This window comes from Triticum dicoccoides, chromosome 2A (genome assembly GCF_002162155.2).
Source record: "Triticum dicoccoides isolate Atlit2015 ecotype Zavitan chromosome 2A, WEW_v2.0, whole genome shotgun sequence".
NCBI lineage: Eukaryota > Viridiplantae > Streptophyta > Magnoliopsida > Poales > Poaceae > Triticum > Triticum dicoccoides.
The window spans coordinates 778,359,095-778,383,366 of NC_041382.1; positions in this window are offsets into that span (position 1 = coordinate 778,359,095).

Genomic DNA, 24,272 nt, shown 5'->3' on the forward strand with positions numbered 1-24,272 from the left:
GTTTTTTGCATTATTTATTTTCTTTTGTTTTTTTGTTTTTTTAATTCTTTTTGCTTTTAGGTCAGCAAAATTATAAACTTTCTGATAGTGCCATTAGTTTTAGAAAAATTATAAACTTTCTGTTAGTGCCATTAGTTTTCAAATTTGAATAGTTAAAATTTGAATTATTTGAAATTTGTGTGAATCACGAGTTTGTGATTAACTTTACTATAAAAATAGTTTTTTCCCAGTTTTTTGTTTTGTTTTTTGCATTATTTATTTTCTTTTGTTTTTTCTTTATTTTTTAATTCTTTTTGCTTTTAGGTCAGAAAAATTATAAACTTCTGTTAGTGCCATTACTTTTAGAAAAAATTATAAACTTTCTGTTAGTGCCATTAGTTTTCAAATTGGAATAGTTAAAATTTGAATAATGGTATTACGAGGGCCGAACCATAAGACATTAAAGCATTTCAAATGAACTCTGAAAAAGTTGAAAGTTGGCATGGTATCATAATTTCACCCACATAGCATGTGCATGTACAAAACGGACAATGGTATCATACTCGTCTGTTACAAAGTTGGCATGGTATCATCATAATAGTTGCGGGAGAAAGTCTTCACTTTTTCTTCGCTTGTGTCATTTGCTTATTGCGCCGTAACCATGGATAATCTTCATCGTTTATCAGGATGCTTGGGTCAGCCTTGACTTTGAAGGGAGGAATTTCATGAAACTTTTCATAATCTTCAGACATGTCTGTCTTGCCCTCCACTCCCACGATGTCCCTTTTTCCTGAAAGAACTATGTGGCGCTTTGGCTCATCGTATGATGTATTCGCTTCCTTATCTTTTCTTTTTCTCGGTTTGGTAGACATGTCCTTCACATAGATAACCTGTGCCACATCATTGGCTAGGACGAACGGTTCGTCTGCATACGCAAGATTGTTGAGATCCACCGTTGTCATTCCGTACTGTGGGTCTACCTGTACCCCGCCTCCTGACAGATTGACCCATTTGCACTTAAACAAAGGGACCTTAAAATCATGTCCATAGTCAAGTTCTCATATGTCCACTATGTAACCATAATATGTGTCATTTCCCCTCTCGGTTGCTGCATCAAAGCGGACACCGCTGTTTTGGTTGGTGCTCTTTTGATCTTGGGCGATCGTGTGAAATGTATTCCCATTTATCTCGTATCCTTTGTAAGTCAATACAGTCAAAGATGGTCCCCTGGACAACAAGTACATCTCATCACAAACAGTGTTGTCACCTCTGAGACGTGTTTCCAACCAACTGCTGAAAGTCCTGATGTGTTCACATGTAATCCAGTCGTCGCACTGCTCCGGGTGTTTGGAGCGCAGAATGTTCTTGTGTTCATCGACATACGGGGTCACCAAGGTAGAGTTCTGTAGAACTGTGTAGTGTGCTTGAGACCAAGAATATCCATCCCTGCATATTATTGAGGCCCCTCCCAGCGTGCCTTTTCCAGTCAGTCTCCCCTCATACCATGATTTAGGGAGACCTATCTTCTTTAGGCCAGGAATGAAGTCAACACAAAACCCAATGACATCCTCTATTTGATGGCCCATGGAGATGCTTCCTTCTGGCCTAGCACGGTTACAGACATATTTCTTTAGGACTCCCATGAACCTCTCAAAGGGGAACATATTGTGTAGAAATACGGGCCCCAGAATGACAATCTTGTCGACTAGATGAACTAGGACGTGCGTCATGATATTGAAGAAGGATGGTGGGAACACCAGCTCAAAACTGACAAGACATTGCGCCACATCACTCTTTAGCCTTGGTACGATTTCTGGATCGATCACCTTCTGAGATATTGCATTGAGGAATGCACATAGCTTCACAATGGCTAATCGGACGTTTTCCGGTGGAAGCCCCCTCAATGCAACCGGAAGCAATTGTGTCATAATCACGTGGCAGTCATGAGACTTCAGGTTCTGGAACTTTTTCTCTAGCATATTTATTATTCCATTTATATTCGACGAGAAACCAGTCGTGACCTTCATACTGAGCAGGCATTCAAAGAAGATTTCTTTATCTTCTTTCGTGAGAGCGTAGCTAGCAGGACCTTTATACTGCTTCAGAGGCATGCCGTCTTTTTCGTGCAAACATTGCAGGTCCTCCCGTGCCTCAGGTGTACTTTTGTCTTCCCATACACGCCCAAGAAGCCTAGCAGGTTCACGCAAATGTTATTCGTCACGTGCATCACGTCGATTGAAGAGCGGACCTCTAGGTCTTTCCAGTAGGGTAGGTCCCAAAATATAGATTTCTTTTTCCACATGGGTGCGTGTCCCTCAGCGTCATTCGGAACAGCTAGTCTGCCGGGACCCTTTCCAAAGATTACGTGTAAATCATTGACCATAGCAAGTACGTGATCACCGGTACGCATGGCGGGCTTCTTCCGGTGATCTGCCTCGCCTTTGAAATGCTTGCCTTTCTTTAGACATTGATGGTTGGTCGGAAGAAATCGACGATGGCTCAGGTACACATTCTTCCTGCATTTGTCCAGGTATATACTTTCAGTTTCTTCTAAACAGTGCATGCATGCGTGGTATCCCTTGCTTGCATGTCCTGAAAGGTTACTGAGAGCGGGCCAATCGTTGATGGTTACAAACAGCAACGCGTGCAGGTTAAATTCCTCCTGTTTGTGCTCATCCCACGTACGTACACCGTTTCCATTCCAAAGCTATAGAAGTTCTTCAACTAATGGCCTTAGGAACACATCAATGTCGTTGCCGGGTTGCTTAGGGCCTTGGATGAGAATTGGCATCATAATGAACTTCCGCTTCATGCACATCCAAGGAGGAAGGTTATACATACATAGAGTAACGGGCCAGGTGCTGTGATTGCTGATCTGCTCCCCGAAAGGATTAATGCCATCTGCGTTTAAACCAAACCATACGTTCCTTGGGTCACTTGCAAACTCATGCCAGTACTTTCTCTCGATTTTTCTCCACTGCGACCCGTCAGCGGGTGCTCTCAACTTCCTGTCTTTCTTACGGTCCTCACTGTGCCATCGCATCATATTGGCATGTTGTTCGTTTCTGAACAGACGTTTCAACCGTGGTATTATAGGAGCATACCACATCACCTTCGTAGGAACCCTCTTCCGTGGGGGCTCGCTGTCAACATCACCAGGGTCATCTCGTCTGATCTTATACCGCAATGCACCGCGTACCGGGCATGCGTTCACATCCTTGTACGCACCGCGGTAGAGGATGCAGTCATTAGGGCATGCATGTATCTTCTGCACCTCCAATCCTAGAGGGCATACGACCTTCTTTGCTGCGTATGTACTGTCAGGCAATTCGTTATCCTTTGGAAGCTTCTTCTTCAATGTTTTCAGTAGCTTCTCAAATCCTTTGGTCAGGCACAACATTTTCTGCCTTCCACTGCAGCAATTCCAATACGGTACCGAGCTTTGTGTTGCCATCTTCGCAATTGGGGTACAACCCTTTTTTGTGATCCTCTAACATGCGATCGAAATTCAGCTTCTCCTTTTGACTTTCGCATTGCGTCCTTGCATCGACAATGACCCGGCGGAGATCATCATCATCGGGCACATTGTCTGGTTCCTCATGATCTTCAGCAGCTTCCCCCGTTGCAGCATCATTGGGCACATCGTCTAGTTCCTCTAGATCTTCAGCAGCTTCCCCCGTTGCAGCATCACCGTATTCAGGGGGCACATAGTTGTCATTGTCCTCTTCTTCTTCACCGTCTTCCATCATAACCCATATTTCTCCATGCCTCGTCCAAACATTATAGTGTGGCATGAAACCATTGTAAAGCAGGTGGGTGTGAAGGATTTTCCGGTCAGAGTAAAACTTCGTATTCCCACATTTAGGGCATGGACAACACATAAAACCATTCTGCTTGTTTGCCTCAGCCACTTCGAGAAAATCACGCACGCCCTTAATGTACTCGGAGGTGTGTCTACCACCGTACATCCATTGCCGGTTCATCTACGTGCATTATATATAATTAAGTGTGTCAAAAACCATTACAGAACATCATGAATAGATAATTAAGTGACCAAATTAATAGAAGTTCATCATCACATTAAAACCAAAGTACATACATAGTTCTCATCTAACAACATATAGCTCTCCAGAGCATCTAATTAATTAAACCATACATTGAAACTATGTAAAACATTTCAATGCGAAAACAAATGCGATCATAATCGCAACCAACAGCATAATGATACCAAGCCTCGGTATGAATGGCATATTTTCTAATCTTTCTCATCTTCAACCGCATTGCATCCATCTTGATCTTGTGATCATCGACGACATCCGCAACATGCAACTCCAATATCATCTTCTCCTCCTCCTCAATTTTTTTATTTTTTCCTACAAGTAATTGTTTTCTTCTTCAACTAAATTTAACCTCTCGACAATAGGGTCGGTTGGAATTTTCGGTTCAACTACCTCCTAGATAAATAAAATCTATGTCATGTTGGTCGGCATAATTGTCATAAACAATAAATGAACCAAATAGTTATAAAAAGATAACATATACCACATCCGAATCATAGCCAGGACGGGGGCCGACGGGGGAGATACCAAAACCATCGCACTATATAATAACAAGCAATAATAAAAGTAAGAAAATTAGACAAGTATCTATCTAGCTAAAGTAAGATTTTTTTTCTTTCAGAAAGAAGATAAGAACAAGAGGCTCACCACGGTGGTCCGGCGAGGAGATCGGTGCGGGCCATCCACGGCGGTGAAGACGGGAGTGGGACGTGACGGGCAGCTAAACCTAGACAAATCTCGAGGAAAATGGAGCTTTGAGGTCGAGCTTCGAGAGGAGAAAGCTTAACTAGTGTGGCTCGGGCATTTCATCGAACACCTCATGTGCATAGGAGGTGAGCTAGAGCACCACAAAGCTCTCCCCTCGCCGGCCAGAAAAAACAGAGCAGTGTGGAGTGCTCTGCTCGCCGGCGAGTGGGTATATATAGGCACCTCATTGGTCATGGTTCGTGGCATGAACCGGTACCAAAGGGAAGCCTGTGGTCCCGGTTCAAGCCACCAACCGGGACCAATGGTGGTGGGCCAGGAGCGAGGCCCATTGGTCCCGGTTCGTCCCACCAACCGGGACCAAAGGGGCATGACGAACCGGGACCAATGCCCCCACGAGGCCCGGCAGGCCCTTGGCCTCATGAACCAGGACAGATGGCCCCATGGGTCCCAGTTCTGGTCTGAACCGGGACTAATGGGCCACCTTGGCCTGGACCAAAGCCCTGTTTTCTACTAGTGACATGTTCATGTTACTACTTTATGTTATTGTCTCTATAGTGGAGAGTAACATATATGTGGTAACATGCAACACTTTATTTATTAGGCTATAGACACATCTTGTCTTGATATGTGTCATGTTACTCATACTAGTAGTAACTAGCTATGTTACCACTTTCCTCTTTTTCTTCATTTATTGCTTGCCACATCATCTATTTTATCCAGATATGTGTGATGTTATTATCTATGTTACTCCCACTGTAGGTAGTCTAAGGTAGCGAAGAAGATGAGGGATTGGGACGGGAAACATCGGTAGTAGATGGTTGCAACTTGCAACGCAATATGTGCGCTGGTTCAAACATTAATGGCATGTGATATAAATGGGCCAACTTGTTACCGCTGGAAACAAAATGCAAGAGGGTGCATGCTGCGTACAAATGGAAATCAAAGGCATGATGTGGCACATCCAGATGTTTAGAGTTGAACAATTGTTTTCATGGTGATGATGTGGGGTCATTAGGATCAGTTTTAGCTGAGGTGGCACATCGCTGATGTGGACAATGTGCATGGTGAGAGAATAGGGAGTAGTGGGGAGCAACTTCTTAAGAATCGTAGATGCCATAGTCTTAATGATAAAAAATGCCATCATCACAATAATAAAAAAGACATGCTATGATGACCCACAAGTATAGGGAATCTATCGTAGTCCTTTCGATAAGTAGAGTGTCGAACCCAACGAGGAGCAGAAGGAAATGATAAGCGGTTTTCAGCAAGGTATTCTCTGCAAGTACTGAAATAAGTGGTAACAGATAGTTTTGTGATAAGGTAAATTGTAACGAGCAACAAGTAACAAAAGTAAATAAGGTGCAGCAAGGTGGCCCAATCCTTTTTGTAGCAAAGGACAAGCCGGACAAATTCTTGTATAAGGAAAAGAGCTCCCGAGGACACATGGGAATATCATCAAGCTAGTTTTCATCACGCTCATATGATTCGCATTTGGTACTTTGATAATTTGATATGTGGGTGGACCGGTGCTTGGGTGATGTTCTTACTTGAACAAGCATCCCACTTATGATTAACCTCTATTGCAAGCATCCGCAACTACAACAAAAGTATTAAGGTAAACCTAACCATATCATGAAACATATGGATCCAAATCAGCCCCTTACGAAGCAACGCATAAACTAGGGTTTAAGCTTCTGTCACTCTAGCAACCCATCATCTACTTATTACTTCCCAATGCCTTCCTCTAGGCCCAAATAATGGTGAAGTGTTATGTAGTCGACGTTCAGATAACACCACTAGAGGTTAGACAACATACATCTCATCAAAATATCGAACGAATACCAAATTCACATGACTACTAATAGCAAGACTTCTCCCGTGTCCTCAGGAACAAACGTAACTACTCACAAAGCATATTCATGTTCATAATCAGAGGGGTAATAGTATGCATAAAGGATCTGAACATATGATCTTCCACCAAGTAAACCAACTAGCATCAACTACAAGGAGTAATCAACACTACTAGCAACCTACTAGCACCAATCCCGGACTTAGAGACAAGAAATGGATACAAGAGATGAACTAGGGTTTGGAGATGAGATGGTGCAGGTGAAGATGTTGATGGAGATTGCCCTCTCCCGATGAGAGGAGTGTTCGTGATGACGATGGTGATGATTTCCCCCTCCCGAAGGGAAGTGTCCCCGGCAGAACAGCTCTGCCGGAGCCCTAGATTGGTTCCGCCAAGGTTCCGCCTCGTGGCGGCGGAGTCTCGTCCTGAAAGGTTGCTTATGCTTTTTTTCTCATCGAAAGACTTCATATAGGAGAAGATGGGCGTCGGAGAGCCACCAGGGGGCCCACGAGCACCCTCGTGAGCAGAGTGTGGGCCCCCTGGCCTTCATCTTTGGCGATGATTTTTCTTTATTTATTTTAAGATATTCCGTGGAGTTTCAGGACTTTTGGAGTTGCGCAGAATAGGTCTCCAATATTTGCTCCTTTTCCAGCCAGAATTCCAGTTGCCGGCATTCCACCTCTTCATGGTAAACCTTGTAAAATAAGAGAGAATAGCCATAAGTATTGTGACATAACGTGAAATAACAGCCCATAATACAATAAATATTAACATAAAAGCATGACGCAAAATGGACGTATCAACTCCCCCAAGCTTAGACCTCACTTGTCCTCAAGCGAAAAGCCGATAACAATAAATATGTCCTCATGTTTAGAGGTAGAGGCGTCGATAAAAATAAAATACGGACATGAAGGCATCATGATTGTTTCATAACAACAACATATATAGATTTGTCATATGATTACTTATGTTCAAGTGATGATCTTTTCACAATGCAAAAGTATGAATCAGAAACCTTATTAGGCGCTAACAAATTATAACCTCAGTCATTGAAGCAATTGCAATTTATCATAACATCGGAAGGATTCTATGTCAGAGCTTAAATGCAAGTCCACATACTCAACTATCACTTAGTCCTTCATAATTTCTAACACTCACGCAATACTTGTGGTTATGAAGTTTCAATCAGACACAGAGAAAGATTGGGGCTTATAATGTTGCCTCCAAACTTATTCACCTTTGGGTGATGTCAACAATAATAGTTCATGCTAACGTACATCCAATTGGATATATATATATATCAGGATCACCCCACCATGAAGTGCTTGCCAAAGGATAAAATGAAAAAGGGAAAGGTGAAGATTACCTTGACTCTTGCATAAGATAGAGGATAATAATATAAGATAGGCCCTTCGCAGAGGGAAGCAGAGGTTGCCATGCGCTTTTATGGTTGGATGCACAAAATCTTAATGCAAAAGAACGTCACTTTATATTGCCCCTTGTATGTGAACCTTTATTATGCAGTCCGTCGCTTTTATTGCGTCCACAACAAGTTCGTACAAAGCTTATTTCTCTGCACTAATAAGTCATGCATATTTAAAGAGCAATTTTTATTGCTTGCACCGATGACAACTTACTTGAAGGATCTTACTCAATCCATAGGTAGATATGGTGGACTCTCATGGCTAAACTGGTTTAAGGGTATTTGGAAGCACAAGTAGTATCTCTACTTGGTGCTGAGAATTTGGCTAGCATGAGGGGGGAAGGCAAGCTCAACATGTTTGAATGATCCATGACAATATAGTTTAACTGAGATGCGAGAAAACATAACCCATTACGTTGTCTTCCTTGTCCAACATCAACTCTTTAGCATGTCATACTTAATGAGTGCTCCCAATTATGAAAGATGTCAATGATAGTATATCTATATGTGAAACCTCTCTCTCCTTATTACTTCCTATTAATTGCCACGATGACTAAAGCTATATTTGCCAACTCCTAATAACTTTTTAATCATCATACTCTTTCTATGTGAAGTCATTACTCTCAATAAGATCAATATGAACTCTTTGTTTCTTTTTATTCTTTCTTTTATTCACTCAAGATCATGGTAAAATAATCAAGCCCTTGACTCAACACTAATCTTTATTATATATAGCTCACGGACTAGATTGCATAGAGGGATCATAAAGCAAACTTCAAAACTAGATCATGTCGTGACTTTATTCTACTAAATCAAGATACTACTAATAGGATCGAACTAAGAAAAAGGTAAAGATAGGAGTTGTGATGGTGATACGATACCGGGGCACCTCCCCCAAGCTTGGCAGTTGCCAAGGGGAGTGCCCATACCCATGTGATGAGGTCCCCTTCTTTATTGTTGGAGGTGGAGGTGTTGTTGATGACGCAAGCTTGTCGTCCCCTTCCATGGCATAGGCTCACCCTCATAGAAGGATGATCGAGTCTCCGGAATTCTCAAATCTGCAACGGAAACAACTCAAAACGAAAACAGGGGATATTTGCGTGATACGGGGGTCAAAACCTTCGGGAGAATATATAATGAATTTTTACCGACCAAAATACGTATCATGCAGGAAAATGGAGTCCGGAGGGCACACGAGGTGCTCATGAGGTAGGGGGGCGCGCCCAGGGGGGTAGGGCGCGCCCTCCACCCTCATGGAGGGCTCGTGTCCTCCCTGGACTGCTACCTATTTTTCTATTTTTCTAAATATTCCAAAACGGAGAAATATTGCCTTAAAATTTGTTTTGGAGTCGGTTTACTTACCGTACCACATACCTATTCCTTTTCGGAGTCTGGAACGTTTAGGAAAGTGTCCCTTATGTAATCCTCCGGGGTTACGGTTTCAATAACATTGGTTTCAACATTTATAGGATTACCTGAGATATAGTGCTTGATTCTTTGACCGTTTACCACCTTCAGATTTGTGCCTTTGAAATTGTTGATTTTTATGGCACCGGAACGATAGACCTCCTCGATAACGTAGGGACCTTCCCATTTAGAGAGAAGTTTTCCTGCAAAAAATCTTAAACGGGAGTTGTATAGCAATACATAATCGCCTACATTAAACTCACGCTTTTGTATCCTTTTGTCATGCCATCTTTTAACTTTTTCTTCAAACAACTTGGCATTTTCAAAGGCTTGGGTTCTCCATTCATCAAGTGAGCTAATATCAAATAACCTCTTCTCACCGGCAAGTTTGAAATCATAGTTAAGCTCTTTAATAGCCCAATATGCCTTATGTTCTAGTTCGAGAGGTAAGTGACATGCTTTTCCATAAACCATTTTATACGGAGACATACCCATAGGATTCTTATATGCAGTTCTATATGCCCATAATGCATCATCAAGTTTCTTGGACCAATTCTTTCTAGACCTATTAACAGTCTTTTGCAACATTAATTTGAGCTCTCTATTACTCAATTCTACTTGACCACTAGACTGTGGGTGATAAGGAGATGCAATTCTATGATTAACGTCATATTTGGCAAGCATTTTACGGAAAGCACCATGAATAAAGTGTGAACCACCATCAGTCATTAAATATCTAGGGACTCCAAACCTCGGAAAAATGACTTCCTTAAGCATTTTAATAGAAGTGTTATGATCAGCACTACTAGTTGGAATAGCTTCTACCCACATAGTAACGTAATCAACAGCAACTAAAATATGAGTGTATCCATTCGAGGCAGGAAAAGGTCCCATATAATCAAAGCCCCAAACATCAAATGGTTCAATAACAAGTGAATAATTCATAGGCATTTCTTGACGTCTACTAATATTACCAATTCTTTGACATTCATCACAAGATAAAACAAACTTACGGGCATCCTTGAAGAGAGTAGGCCAATAAAAACCAGATTGCAATACCTTATGTGCAGTTCTATCTCCAGCGTGGTGTCCTCCATAAGCTTCAGAGTGACACTTGTGTAGGATCTGTTCCTGTTCATGCTCAGGTACACAACGTCTAATAACACCATCTACTCCTTCTTTATAAAGATGTGGGTCATCCCAAAAGTAATGTCTCAAATCATAAAAGAACTTTTTCTTTTGTTGGTATGTGAAGCTAGGTGGTATAAATTTAGCAACAATATAATTAGCATAATCAGCATACCATGGAGTGCTACGAGAAGTGCTTATGACATTTAATTGTTCATCAGGAAAGCTATCATCAATAGGTAGTGGGTCATCAAGAACATTCTCTAACCTAGATAAGTTGTCTGCAACTGGGTTCTCAGCTCCTTTACTATCAACAATATGCAAATCAAATTCTTGCAGCAAGAGAACCCATCTAATAAGTCTAGGTTTAGCATCTTTCTTTTCCATAAGATATTTAATAGCAGCATGATCAGTGTGAATAGTTACTTTAGAATCAACAATATAGGGTCTGAATTTATCACAAGCAAACACAACAGCTAAAAGTTCCTTTTCGGTAGTAGCATAATTTCTTTGAGCATTGTCTAGAGTCTTACTAGCATAATGGATAACATTTAATTTCTTATCAACTCTTTGCCCTAGAACAGCACCTACAGCATAATCACTAGCATCACACATAATTTCAAAGGGTAAATTCCAATCAGGTGGCTGAACAATAGGTGCAGAGACTAATGCTTTCTTAAGTATTTCAAATGCTTCTACACAATCATCATCAAAGACAAATGGTATATCTTTTTGTAATAAATTAGTCAGAGGCCGAGAAATTTTTGAGAAGTCCTTAATGAACCTCCTATAAAATCCGGCGTGACCAAGGAAACTTCTTATACCTTTGATGTCCTTGGGACATGGCATCTTTTCAATAGCATCAACCTTGGCTTTATCAACTTCAATACCTCTTTCAGAAACTTTGTGCCCCAAGACAATACTTTCATTAACCATAAAGTGGCACTTTTCCCAATTCAAGACAAGATTAGTTTCTTCATATCTCTGCAAAACTCGATCAAGATTGCTCAAGAAATCATCAAAAGAGGAACCATAGACGGAAAAGTGGTCCATGAAAACCTCACAAATCTTTTCACAAAAATCAGAGAATATATCCATCATGCATCTTTGAAAGGTAGCAGGTGCGTTACATAAACCAAAAGGCATACGTCTATAAGCAAAAGTACCAAAAGGGCATGTAAAAGTAGTCTTTGATTGATCTTTAGTCGATACAGGTATTTGAAAGAAACCAGAGTAACCATCTAGAAAGCAATAATGTATATGTTTGCATAATCTTTCTAGCATTTGATCAATAAAAGGTAAGGGGTAATGATCTTTCTTAGTGGCTTTATTTAATTTGCGAGAATCAATTACCATCCTATAACCTGTAATAATGCTTTGAGGAATCAATTCATCTTTATCATTAGGGACAACAGTAATACCTCCCTTCTTAGGGACACAATGGACAGGACTTACCCACTGACTATCAGCAACGGGATAAATTATATCTGCCTCTAGAAGCTTGAGTATTTCCTTCCTTACCACTTCTTTCATTTTAGGATTCAAACATCGTTGAGGATCACATACTGGTTTAGCATCCGCTTCCAAATTTATTTTATGCTGACATAGAGTGGGACTAATGCCCTTAAGATCATCTAGAGTATATCCAATAGCGGCACAGTGCTTCTTCAGAGTTTTCAATAATCTTTCTTCTTCATGCTCTGAAAGGTTAGCACTAATAATAACAGGATATATTTTCTTTTCATCAAGATAAGCATACTTAAGATTATTAGGCAACGGTTTAAGCTCAAAAACGGGATCACCCTTGGGTGGAGGAGGATCCCCTAGGATTTCAACAGGCAAATTGTGTTTCAGAATAGGTTCCTGTTTAAAGAATATTTCATCTATTTCCTTTCTTTCATTCATAAACATATCATTTTCATGGCCTAGCAAATAGTGTTCTAAAGGATCACTAGGAGGTACAGCAACAGAAGCAAGACCAATAATTTCATCCTTACTAGACAATTCTTCCTCACGATGTTGTTTACTGAATTTAGAGAAATTAAACTCATGAACCATATCATCCAAGTCAACAGTAACAACATTCTTTTTGCAGTCTATCATAGCATTAACAGTATTCAAGAAGGGTCTACCAAAAATAATGGGACAAAAGCTATCTTGTGGAGAACCAAGAACAAGAAATTCAGCGGGATATTTGATTTTCCCACACAAGACTTCAACATCTCTAACAATTCCCATTGCAGATATAGTATCTCTATTGGCAAGTTTAATTGTAAAATCAATATCTTCTAACTCAGCGGGTGCGATATCATGCATAATTTCTTTATATAAGTCAATGGGTATAACACTAGCACTAGCACCCATATCACATAGGCCATGATAACAATGATCTCCTATTTTAACAGAAATAACAGGCACGCCTACCACAGGTCTATGTTTATCTCTATCACAGGGTTTAGCAATTCTAGCAGTTTCACCAGAGAGTTCAATGACATGCCCATCAATATTATCAGACAAGAGATCTTTAACAATAGCAATATTAGGTTCTACTTTGACTTGCTCAGGAGGTGTATAAGTTCTAGTATTGCTTTTACGAACAACTGTCACGCCCCAAAACATGGTTCGGACGTAACAGCCGCCACGCGTTTATAAACAAAAGATTATAAACGTGTGAGGCCTAAACTAAAACTTTTCACAATAATACACATAATAAGCATGTATTCTTTATTATGGGGATACATAGTTCTTGCTGAAAATAAACTTCTAAAGTACTTCAATTTATTCCCTCCCGGCGCGTGCTACGCCTACTGCTCAAAGCCAAGCTCAGGATCATTACCACTTTGGGCTGCAAAAATAGAAATTAAGCAAGGGTGAGTATGATGATTCATACCTAGCAAGTAGCATTTATTTAAGGGTACAAAAGGAGAAAGTGTTATGGATATCACAACGGTGTAATTCAGTTTCAAGGAAATGATACGATAGCAATCGACAGATTTAGCGGCGGAAAATAAAGTAGTGCAAAAGGCTGAATTAAAAGATGATATTAAACAGAGTTCAACGGAATACTGGAAATATTTATAGCGGTGTATAGGGAAAAATATTGGTATCACACGTGACCAGCAAGGTTCCCTACCCGGGACTCACAGGGGTGAATATTCACACTTTTACACTCTTAAGAGGGGTACTCCGACATCGACAGTCTCGACCAGAACTACGTGGGTTCTACAAGAGCAGAGCCCTTCGACCCCCTGAGGCACGACAACTTGACTTACAAGTATGGGTCGTTCCCAAGGATCCATCACCGATACCCTGTTCGGAACAAGTGTCGCCCCCAGTGGAGAACTCAGACAGCCCATACCTGAACCGTGACCGGTACAATATGTTTGCGGTCGTGACACCAATATAGACAATATGTGAATATGGAAATAAGGAGGTCAGTGGTATGATGAAAATTATGTAGTAATCCTCGCGTCTCCATGTAAGCCCAAATAATCATGATGATTACTTGCTCACCGGAACATATTTCTCTTCAATAGTACCGTGGCCAACGAACAGAGGATAGTTGCAGAAGAACTCATATATCACGGTACGGTGGCTAGCAAAATAAATACTAGCAGCAGTATATCTCTAGATCAGTGTAACAGTGTGCAAGTCGCAGGACCAAGCACAGCAACGGAATATGAACAGAGGAACTCCTAGTTGCCTGACAGCAGTACCCGCCTACCACGCGGTCGCTAGGAACAACACCAGCGAGAGCTCCAACTTCTTCTTCCAGCAGACGACTCTGACTAGTGTGTCAATGGTCCTACGCTACAGCACCCGGTCGCCTTATATACTGGTAACAAGTGAGTAGCTCCTTGTGAACACATTAATCGTCGTCCAGCTGCCGCCGTAACTCCTGCTTGCTCCAAAGGATAAGCTAGTGCCCCTTTGCTTCACCTAATGGCTGGTTCGATGCACCTACTAGCTCATGCATGCGTATGTTTCTAACCAGAGCAATGACACGTACATTCTATCTCTCAAGGAAAAGACACGTAGCCATGCAACAAGCCTTCTCATCGCTGCATGCAAAAATATCTACTGCCCTAGACGGTGGTACGGTGTAATCCAAGAGCTAGCTGGCCTGTGAGAAGAAAATACAGCTAACCTTACTGAGCTAGTCGGCAGGCTACGTACATGCATTACGGCAACAGTGACTAGATGGATGCATGCAGTGCGTTGAGTACAGACCATGGATGTGGTGCATGCCATGCATTGATGCATGCATGTAAGTGTACGTGGATTGCTCAAGCAAATGCAATACTCCACCATCTTCTAATACAAAGAAAATCTACTAATGATTGGGATGCACCTATTGGTCTTAAGATATTTATCTCCAAAATTATTTATAAATACTAGCATGCCTGAGTTATTAGAAAAATGATAGTTAAGCAAAATTTAATTCTAAATGACAATCGATGCATTTTAATTATCCTTAAGTAACACACGGGTGTTACACCCTCCCCGCCTTATAAAAATTTCGTCCTCGAAATTCAATTACCGGTCGATAGAAGATGCGTAAAGTTTTTGTGAAGTTCGTCTTCTTTTTCCCATGTCGCCTCGTCCTCATTGTGGTTACTCCACTGGACTTTGACAAATCAGATAGTCCTTTTTCTGATTACTCGATCTTTGACATCTAGTATTCTCAGGGGGTACTCCTCGTATGATAGGTCTGGTCTCAGTTCCACGATTGGTAGTTGTGTTGCTTCTGGCAGTGTCTCGCATTTCTTCAGTGTGGATACATGAAAAACATTATGTACCCCTGACAAGTTTGGAGGCAGCTCTAATCGGTAGGCTACTGGTCCAACTCTGCCAATAATTTGAAAAGGTCCTACATACCTTGGACTCAACTTTCCTTTCAAACCAAAACATCTCGTACCTTTTCGAGGTGAAACCTTTAGGTATACTAGATCTCCCTCTTGAAATTCAACTTCCCTCCGTTTGGTGTCTGCTTGTTTCTTTTGACGGTTCTGTGCCGCCGTTAAATGCTCCCGAACTACTCGTAGTTTTTCCTCTGCCTGTTGAACTAATTCAGGGCCTATATACTTCCTCTCACCAATTTCTTCCCAGCATATAGGAGAACGACATCTCTTACCATACAAAGCTTCATACGGAGCCATCTTTATACTGGATCGATAACTGTTGTTGTATGCAAATTTGACTAGAGGAAGGGACTCATCCCACTTTTCTTTGAAGTCCAACATGCTTGCTCGAAGCATATCTTCTAGTATTTGTATGACTCGCTCTGTTTGTCCATCAGACTGCGGATGATAGGTTGTACTAAAATTCAGTTTGGTCCCCAAGGTCTTATGTAAACTTCTCCAAAATCTTGAAACGAACCTTGGATCTTGATCTGAAGCAATATTTACAGGGACGCCATAGTTCGTAACTATCTCCCTAATATATAACCTTGTTAATTTTTCAAGGGTCATTGTTTTCTTGACTGGTATGAATTGTGCCACCATGGTCAATCTGTCTACTATAACCCATATAGAATCATATCCTGCGGAAGTTTTCGGCAATCCGGTAACAAAATCCATACTGATATCCTCCCATTTCCAACTAGGAATTCTTAGCGGTTGCAGGAGGCCTGGTGCTTTTTGATGGTCCACCTTTACCTGCTGACATATTGGACATTCCAGGACGAATCTTGCTATTTCTCTCTTCATATTTGGCCACCAAAAATTTCCTTTAATATCCCGATACATCTTTGTGCTACCAGGATGTACAGTGTATGGAGTGGTGTGAGCTTCTTGCATGATCTCCAATTTCAACTCTGCATTTTTAGGTACACAAATACGTTCTCTCAACCATATAGATCCATCCATCCGTATGTGAAATTCTGATGGCTTTCCTTGCTCTATGCTTTCTCGGAGACTAACAAGAAAAGGATCTTCCAGTTGCTTTATCCTAATTCTTTCTTGAAGATCAGGTTTGACCTGTAGTGCCATAATAGTGATCGATGGGTCACGTACATGCACCTCTATTCCCATCTTGTCTAAGTCCTCCAAAATCTTCCTTTGTGAGGTGATTAAAGATGCCACATTGCAATCAGATTTTCTGCTTAGCGCGTCAGCTACTGTGTTTGCTTTACCCGGATGGTAATTGATATTGACATCGTAGTCTTTAAATAGCTCGATCCATCTTCTCTGCCGCATATTTAATTCCTTTTGTGTGAAGATATATTTTAAACTCTTGTGGTCAGTAAAAATCTCACAGTGTTCTCCATACAAATAATGTCTCCATATTTTTAGAGCAAAGATTATAGCACCTAATTCCAGATCGTGTGTTGGATAATTTTTCTCATATGGTCTAAGTTGTCGAGAGGCATATGCGATTACCTTGTTGTTCTGCATGAGGACACAACCGAAACCAATTTTTGAAGCATCACAGAAAATAGTAAATCCAATCCCATTTATTGGTACTGCGAGAACTGGGGCAGACACTAGTCGACGTTTTAATTCTTGAAAACTTTCTTCGCACTTCTCGGTCTAGTCGAACTTTACTCCTTTGCGAGTGAGCTATGTCAGTGGCGCTGCAAGCTGAGCAAAACCTTCAATAAATCTCCGGTAATATCCGGCTAACCCAAGAAAACTTCTTATCTCAGCAATCGTGGTTGGTCTGTTCCAGTCCAACACTGCCTGAACTTTTGTTGGGTCTGCAGATATACCCTCTCCAGAAATAATGTGGCCTAGGAATGATACTTTGTCTAACCAAAAGTCGCACTTCTTGAGTTTAGCGTATAACCGGTGTTTCCTCAATGTTTGAAGTACTGCTCTCAAATGTTCGGCGTGTTCCTCTTCTGTCTTTGAATATATTAAAATATCATCAATAAATACCACAACAAACTAGTCCATGAATGGTCTGAATACACGATTCATTAAATCCATAAAAGCTGCGGGTGCATTTGTTAATCCAAACGGCATGACTATATATTCGTAGTGTCCGTATCTGGTGTGAAAAGCTGTCTTTGGAATATCTCCTTCTTTAATTTTTAGCTGGCGATACCCTGATTGCAAATCTATCTTTGAAAATACCCGCGAGCCTTGTAGCTGATCAAATAAATCATCGATCCTAGGCAAGGGATATTTATTCTTAATAGTTACCTTATTCAGCTCCCGATAATCAATACATAATCGCCAACTGCCATCTTTCTTCTTTACAAATAATACTGGAGCGCCCCATGGTGACATGCTTGGACGAATAAATCCCTTTTCTTCTAACTCTTTGATCTGTTGCTTGAGTTCTTTTAGTTCTGCTGGAGCCATTCTGTATGGGGTCTTTGAAATAGGATTAGTACCAGGGACTAGGTTTATGCTGAACTCAATCTCTCGGTCCGGTGGAATTCTAGGTAACTCTTTAGGAAATACATCAGGAAATTCTCTAACCACAGGAATATCCTCTATACATTTCTCCTTTATTTCCAAGTTCCTAACTTGTGTGTACCTTGTTTTCTTGTGGCTCCCTTGGTACACTATTTTCTGTTGACCAGGTACTTGAAGTATCACTTTCTTCCCATGGCAATCAATAGTTGCATGATTTTCAATCAACCAATCCATGCCTAGTATTATATCAAAATCATGCATATCTAGTACTATCAAATCTGCCCGAAGTTCATGTCCCCTTATAATAACCGGACAATTAGTGCATACCCTTCGAGTTATCATCTCAGCCATTGGAGACTCTACCACGATTTTTTTCTTTATAGGTGTACTTTCTATTCCATGGGTACCAATAAATTTAGAAGATATAAAAGAGTGGGTAGCACCAGAGTCAAACAAAACAACCGCATTATGAGAACATACTCGGAACGTACCTGTAACCACATTGCTATCATTGTCCACCTCATTTTGGGTAAAATGATTTACTTTAGCACGAACAGGCTGTTGCTTCCTTCCAGGATTGTTCGTGTACCGAGGAGCAATATTCGCCTTAGGAGGCGGTGCAGGTAGGTACAATGGTGTTTTTGGTGCAGGCAAAGCAAATGACTGATTATGAGTAAAATTCTTGTTCCGGCACTGACTGATAACATGTCCCTCCTTGCCGCATCCGAAGCATTTTCCCTGTCGCTGCTCACACTGGGAAGCCATATGATCTCCATGACAAATAACACATTTATTAACTATGGGCTGATATGTTGCTTGATTATTTGGGCGCCAATTTTGATGTGCCTTCCTTTGCATGTTTCCTTGACCACGGTCGTCGAACCTCATCTTTTTGTTTGGTTTCTCAACTTCAGCACGTTCTTCAAGGTATGCTTGTTCCACTGTAAGAGCCTTGTTAGCTATGTCACGAAATGATTTTAATTCAAATACCTCCACGCGCGCCTTGATGGGTTGACGTAAGCCTTGAGCGAACCTTCGCGCCTTTACTTCATCATTTTCAACGTACGCCATCGCATAACGGGCAAGTCTAGAAAAATTAATTTCATATTCTGCCACGCTTCTATCACCTTGCTTTAGATGTAGAAATCCAAGCTCCATTTTCCTCTGAACACTTTCAGGAAAATATTGTCTTTGAAATTCTTGCCTAAATATCGCCCAAGTAACCAAATAATTTTCTGGATATTTCTTTTTGTGCACATTCCACCAGTCAAAAGCTCCACCTTGTAACATAAACGTAGCTAGTGTCACCTTCTCTTACTCTGGACAGTGCCTTGCTTCAACTATTTTTTCTATCTCCGTTAACCAGTCATCTGCGTCCATAGGATTAGCACTGCCAAGAAAGGCAGGCGGCTTCAGTCGCATGAATTGGCGCAAGCTGTCCTGTGTCCCACCCTCATGAGAGTTCTCTCCTCGGGGTGACTGTTGTACTAACTGCTCCAAGATTACAGTCTGTCGCATTTGAGTTTGTTCCTAGCGGTTCAAAATCTCCAAGAGCAAATTACTTGGAGGAAGTTGATCTTCTGTGGTCCTTTGAGATCCACCGCTACCTCCAGCGTGGGTAGTAGAAAAATCTCCATGATCGTGGTTAGCCATCTATACAATCATGAAGGATGGAGAGCAAAATAAATAAATAAACTGCCACTCTTCATAGCATGCATCAGTACATAAAAGTTGATTTTACTATATAAGAGGGGTTGACACGTACAACCAAAATTTGCACAGCCTAACCTGACAGGAGTGCTAGTGTCAACATCAAGCTACATGCAAAGGCTAGTAAAAGTGGAAGCAACCTACTACTACTAGGGTTGCTACAGGAGGCAGACATCACATGCGAACTGGATAGGTCACACCATTACACACTAGATACTAGTAGCTCTGCCACTTCATTTATTTAAGCTAGTACGTACGACCACTCAAGTTGTACTATCGCCTGCTAGCTAGTATGTTGCATGCCCTTAGTTCTTTCCTTTCTCATCCTTCATTGCTACAAGCTGCTGATGGAGGCACCAGTTCTCTGCCTTCAAATCCATCATCTCACTCTCCTGTTTGTTGTTGACGTCTTCCAGCTCATCTCTTTCTTGCTTCAGCTTCTTGGTCTTGTGTCCCTCCTCCTCGATCCAGCGATCGCGGTCCTCCACCTCTATTTCATGGTCATGCTTTATTTCATAAAGTTGGGCCTGATGCTCCTGCTCTAACTCGTCTAGTTCTTGCTTCCTACGAACCTCATGGTACTGCTGGAGTTGTGCAATCTCCTCCTGGTGTTGCTGCTCAGAACGTGCCAAGTCCAGCAAAGTCTCCCAGTACTCATAGCTGTGCAAGTCCACTAGGCCAAAGTTCAGACTAAAGTAGAGTGATTTAAGCGCTTCACGAGCCGCCGAGCACCCAGCTTCATGATCATCCTCGCCATAGCCATAGAAGGTAGTGTATGCACCAGGGTCATGTGGAGTGACCTGCACGTGCACAGCTCCCTGGATTCCTCCATCCGAAAGAGCACTAGTAGAGATCACTGGTGGCTCTAGGTGAAAATGATCAGCTACCTCCTCGAGGATTTGCACAAAGTTAAGATGGAAGATGGTTGGGCCATCCATCCCTGATTCCAACCACACATATTAGCACTAACAAAATGCATGCATAAGAAGTGAAATACTAAATTTCATGACAGGACATATAATCAAATGAGCCACGTAAATGTTAGCTTCACATAAAATAAGCACAAAAAAGAGCGTTTCTAACTTACACGCACAAAATAATACCCTGGTTATTCCCCATTAGTTGCGACAGTTTTTAGTTTTATTTAACCTAAGCTATGATTACCACTTAAGTTTTCACGCCCCAAAACATGGTTCGGACGTAACAGCCGCCACGCGTTTATAAACAAAAGATTATAAACGTGTGAGGCCTAAACTAAAACTTTTCACAATAATACACATAATAAGCATGTATTCTTTATTCTGGGGATACATAGTTCTTGCTGAAAATAAACTTCTAAAGTACTTCAATTTATTCCCTCCCGGCGCGTGCTACGCCTACTGCTCAAAGCCAAGCTCAGGATCATTACCACTTTGGGCTGCAAAAATAGAAATTAAGCAAGGGTGAGTATGATGATTCATACCCAGCAAGTAGCATTTATTCAAGGGTACAAAAGGAGAAAGTGTTATGGATATCACAACGGTGTAATTCAGTTTCAAGGAAATGATACGACAGCAATGGACAGATTTAGCGGCGGAAAATAAAGTAGTGCAAAAGGCTGAATTAAAAGATGATATTAAATAGAGTTCAACGGAATACTGGAAATATTTATAGCGGTGTATAGGGAAAAATATTGGTATCACACGTGACCAGCAAGGTTCCCTACCCGGGACTCACAAGGGTGAATATTCACACTTTTACACTCTTAAGAGGGGTACTCCGACATCGACAGTCTCGACCAGAACTACGTGGGTTCTAGAAGAGCCGAGCCCTTCGACCCCCTGAGGCACGACAACTTGACTTACTAGTATGGGTCGTTCCCAAGGATCCATCACCGATACCCTGTTCGGAACAAGTGTCGCCCCCAGCGGAGAACTCAGACAGTCCCATACCTGAACCGTGACCGGTACAATATGTTTGCGGTCGTGACACCAATATAGACAATATGTGAATATGGAAATAAGGAGGTCAGTGGTATGATGATACTTATTTAGTAATCCTCACGTCTCCACGTAAGCCCAAATAATCATGACGATTACTTGCTCACCGGAACATATTTCTCTTCAACAGTACCGTGGCCAACGAACAGAGGATAGTTGCAGAAGAACTCATATATCACGGTACAGTGGCTAGCAAAAGAAATACTAGCAGCAGTATATCTCTAGATCAGTGTAACAGTGTGCAAGTCGCAGGACCAAGCACAGCAACGGAATATGAACAGAGGAACTGCTACTTGCCTGACAGCAGTACCCGTCTATCACGCGGTCGCTAGGAACAACACCAGCGAGAGCTCCAACTTCTTCTTCCAGCAGACAACTCTGACTAGTGTGTCAATGGTCCTACGCTACAGCACCTGGTCGCTTTATATTCTGGTAACAAGTGAGTAGCTCCTTGTGAACACATTAATCGTCGTCCAGCTTCCGCCGTAACTCCTGCTTGCTCCAAAGGATAAGCTAGTGCCCCTTTGCTTCACCTAATGGCTGGTTCGATGCACCTACTAGCTCATGCATGCATATGTTTCTAACCAGAGCAATGACACGTACATTCTATCTCTCAAGGAAAAGACACGTAGCCATGCAACAAGCCTTCTCATCGCTGCATGCAAAAATATCTACTGCCCTAGACGGTGATACAGTGTAATCCAAGAGCTAGCTGGCCTGTGAGAAGAAAATACAACTAACCTTATTGAGCTAGTCGGCAGGCTACGTACATGCATTATGGCAACGGTGACTAGATGGATGCATGCAGTGCGTTGAGTACAGACCATGGATGTGGTGCATGCCATGCATTGATGCATGCATGTAAGTGTACGTGGATTGCTCAAGCAAATGCAATACTCCACCATCTTCTAATACAAAGAAAATCTACTAATGATTGGGATGCACCTATTGGTCTTAAGATATTTATCTCCAAAATTATTTATAAATACTAGCATGCCTGAGTTATTAGAAAAATGATAGTTAAGCAAAATTTAATTCTAAATGACAATCGATGCATTTTAATTATCCTTAAGTAACACACGGGTGTTACAACAACAGTTGAAGCTTTAGCATGATCCTTTACTCTAGCAGGGAAAGGTGGTTTCTCAATATAAGAGGTGGGAACAATAGGATCATTATAAGTGATGGTCTTTTATTCAACTTTAATAGGTGCAGCTACTTTTACTTCTATGGGAGGATGATATTTAAACCACTTCTCCTTGGGGAGATCAACATAAGTAGCAAAAGATTCACAGAAAGAAGCTACTATCTCAGAGTCAAGTCCATATTTAGTGCTAAACTTACGGAAAATATCGGTATCCATAAAAGATTTAACACAATTAAACTTAGGTGTCATACCTGACTCCTTACCTTCGTCGAGGTCCCAATCTTCAGAGTTGCATTTAATTCTATCCAATAAATTCCATCTGAATTCAATAGACTTCATCATAAAAGAGCCAGCACAAGAAGTATCGAGCATTGTGCGATTGTTATCAGAAAGCCGAGCATAAAAATTCTGGAGAATTGTCAATTTTGAGAGCTCATGATTGGGGCATGAATATAACATTGATTTAAGACTCCCCCAAGCTTGAGCGATGCTTTCTCCTTCGCGAGGCCAAAAATTATATATATAATTGCGATCACGATGAACAACATGCATAGGGTAATACTTTTGATGAAATTCCAATTTCATTCTTTTATAGTTCCATGATCTCGTATCATCACATAGCCTATACCATGTCGATGCGTCTCCCTCCAAAGATAAAGGGAAAGCCTTCTTCTTAACAACATCATCGGGTATACCTACAAGCTTAAATAATCCACAAATATCATCCAAATAGCGTAGATGCTCGTCGGGATGCTTTGTCCCATCTCCTGTAAAAGTATTAGCCAGCAGTTTTTCCATAATACCCGAAGGAAATGCAAAAGGAGTTTCATTTTCAATAGGTTCAGTAGGTTGAGGAGCAACTCTTTGCTCTACTGGACGGGGTGAAGATACCCCGAACAAGCCCCTCAGAGATTCAGTTTCCATAGTAACAAGTGACAGAAAATTTCAGCACACTATATAAATTTTTCCTTACCAAATTCCACCTACCAAAGGCACTACACTCCCCGGCAACGGCGCCATAAAAGAGTCTTGATGACCCACAAGTATAGGGGATCTATCGTAGTCCTTTCGATAAGTAAGAGTGTCGAACCCAATGAGGAGCAGAAGGAAATGATAAGCGGTTTTCAGCAAGGTATTCTCTGCAAGTACTGAAATAAGTGGTAACAGATAGTTTTGTGATAAGGTAAATTGTAACGAGCAACAAGTAACAAAAGTAAATAAGGTGCAGCAAGGTGGCCCAATCCTTTTTGTAGCAAAGGACCAGCCGGACAAATTCTTATATAAGGAAAAGAGCTCCCGAGGACACATGGGAATATCGTCAAGCTAGTTTTCGTCACACTCATATGATTCGCGTTCGGTACTTTGATAATTTGATATGTGGGTGGACCGGTGCTTGGGTGTTGTTCTTACTTGAACAAGCATCCCACTTATGATTAACCTCTATTGCAAGCATCCACAACTACAACAAAAGTATTAAGGTAAACCTAACCATAGCATGAAACATATGGATCCAAATCAGC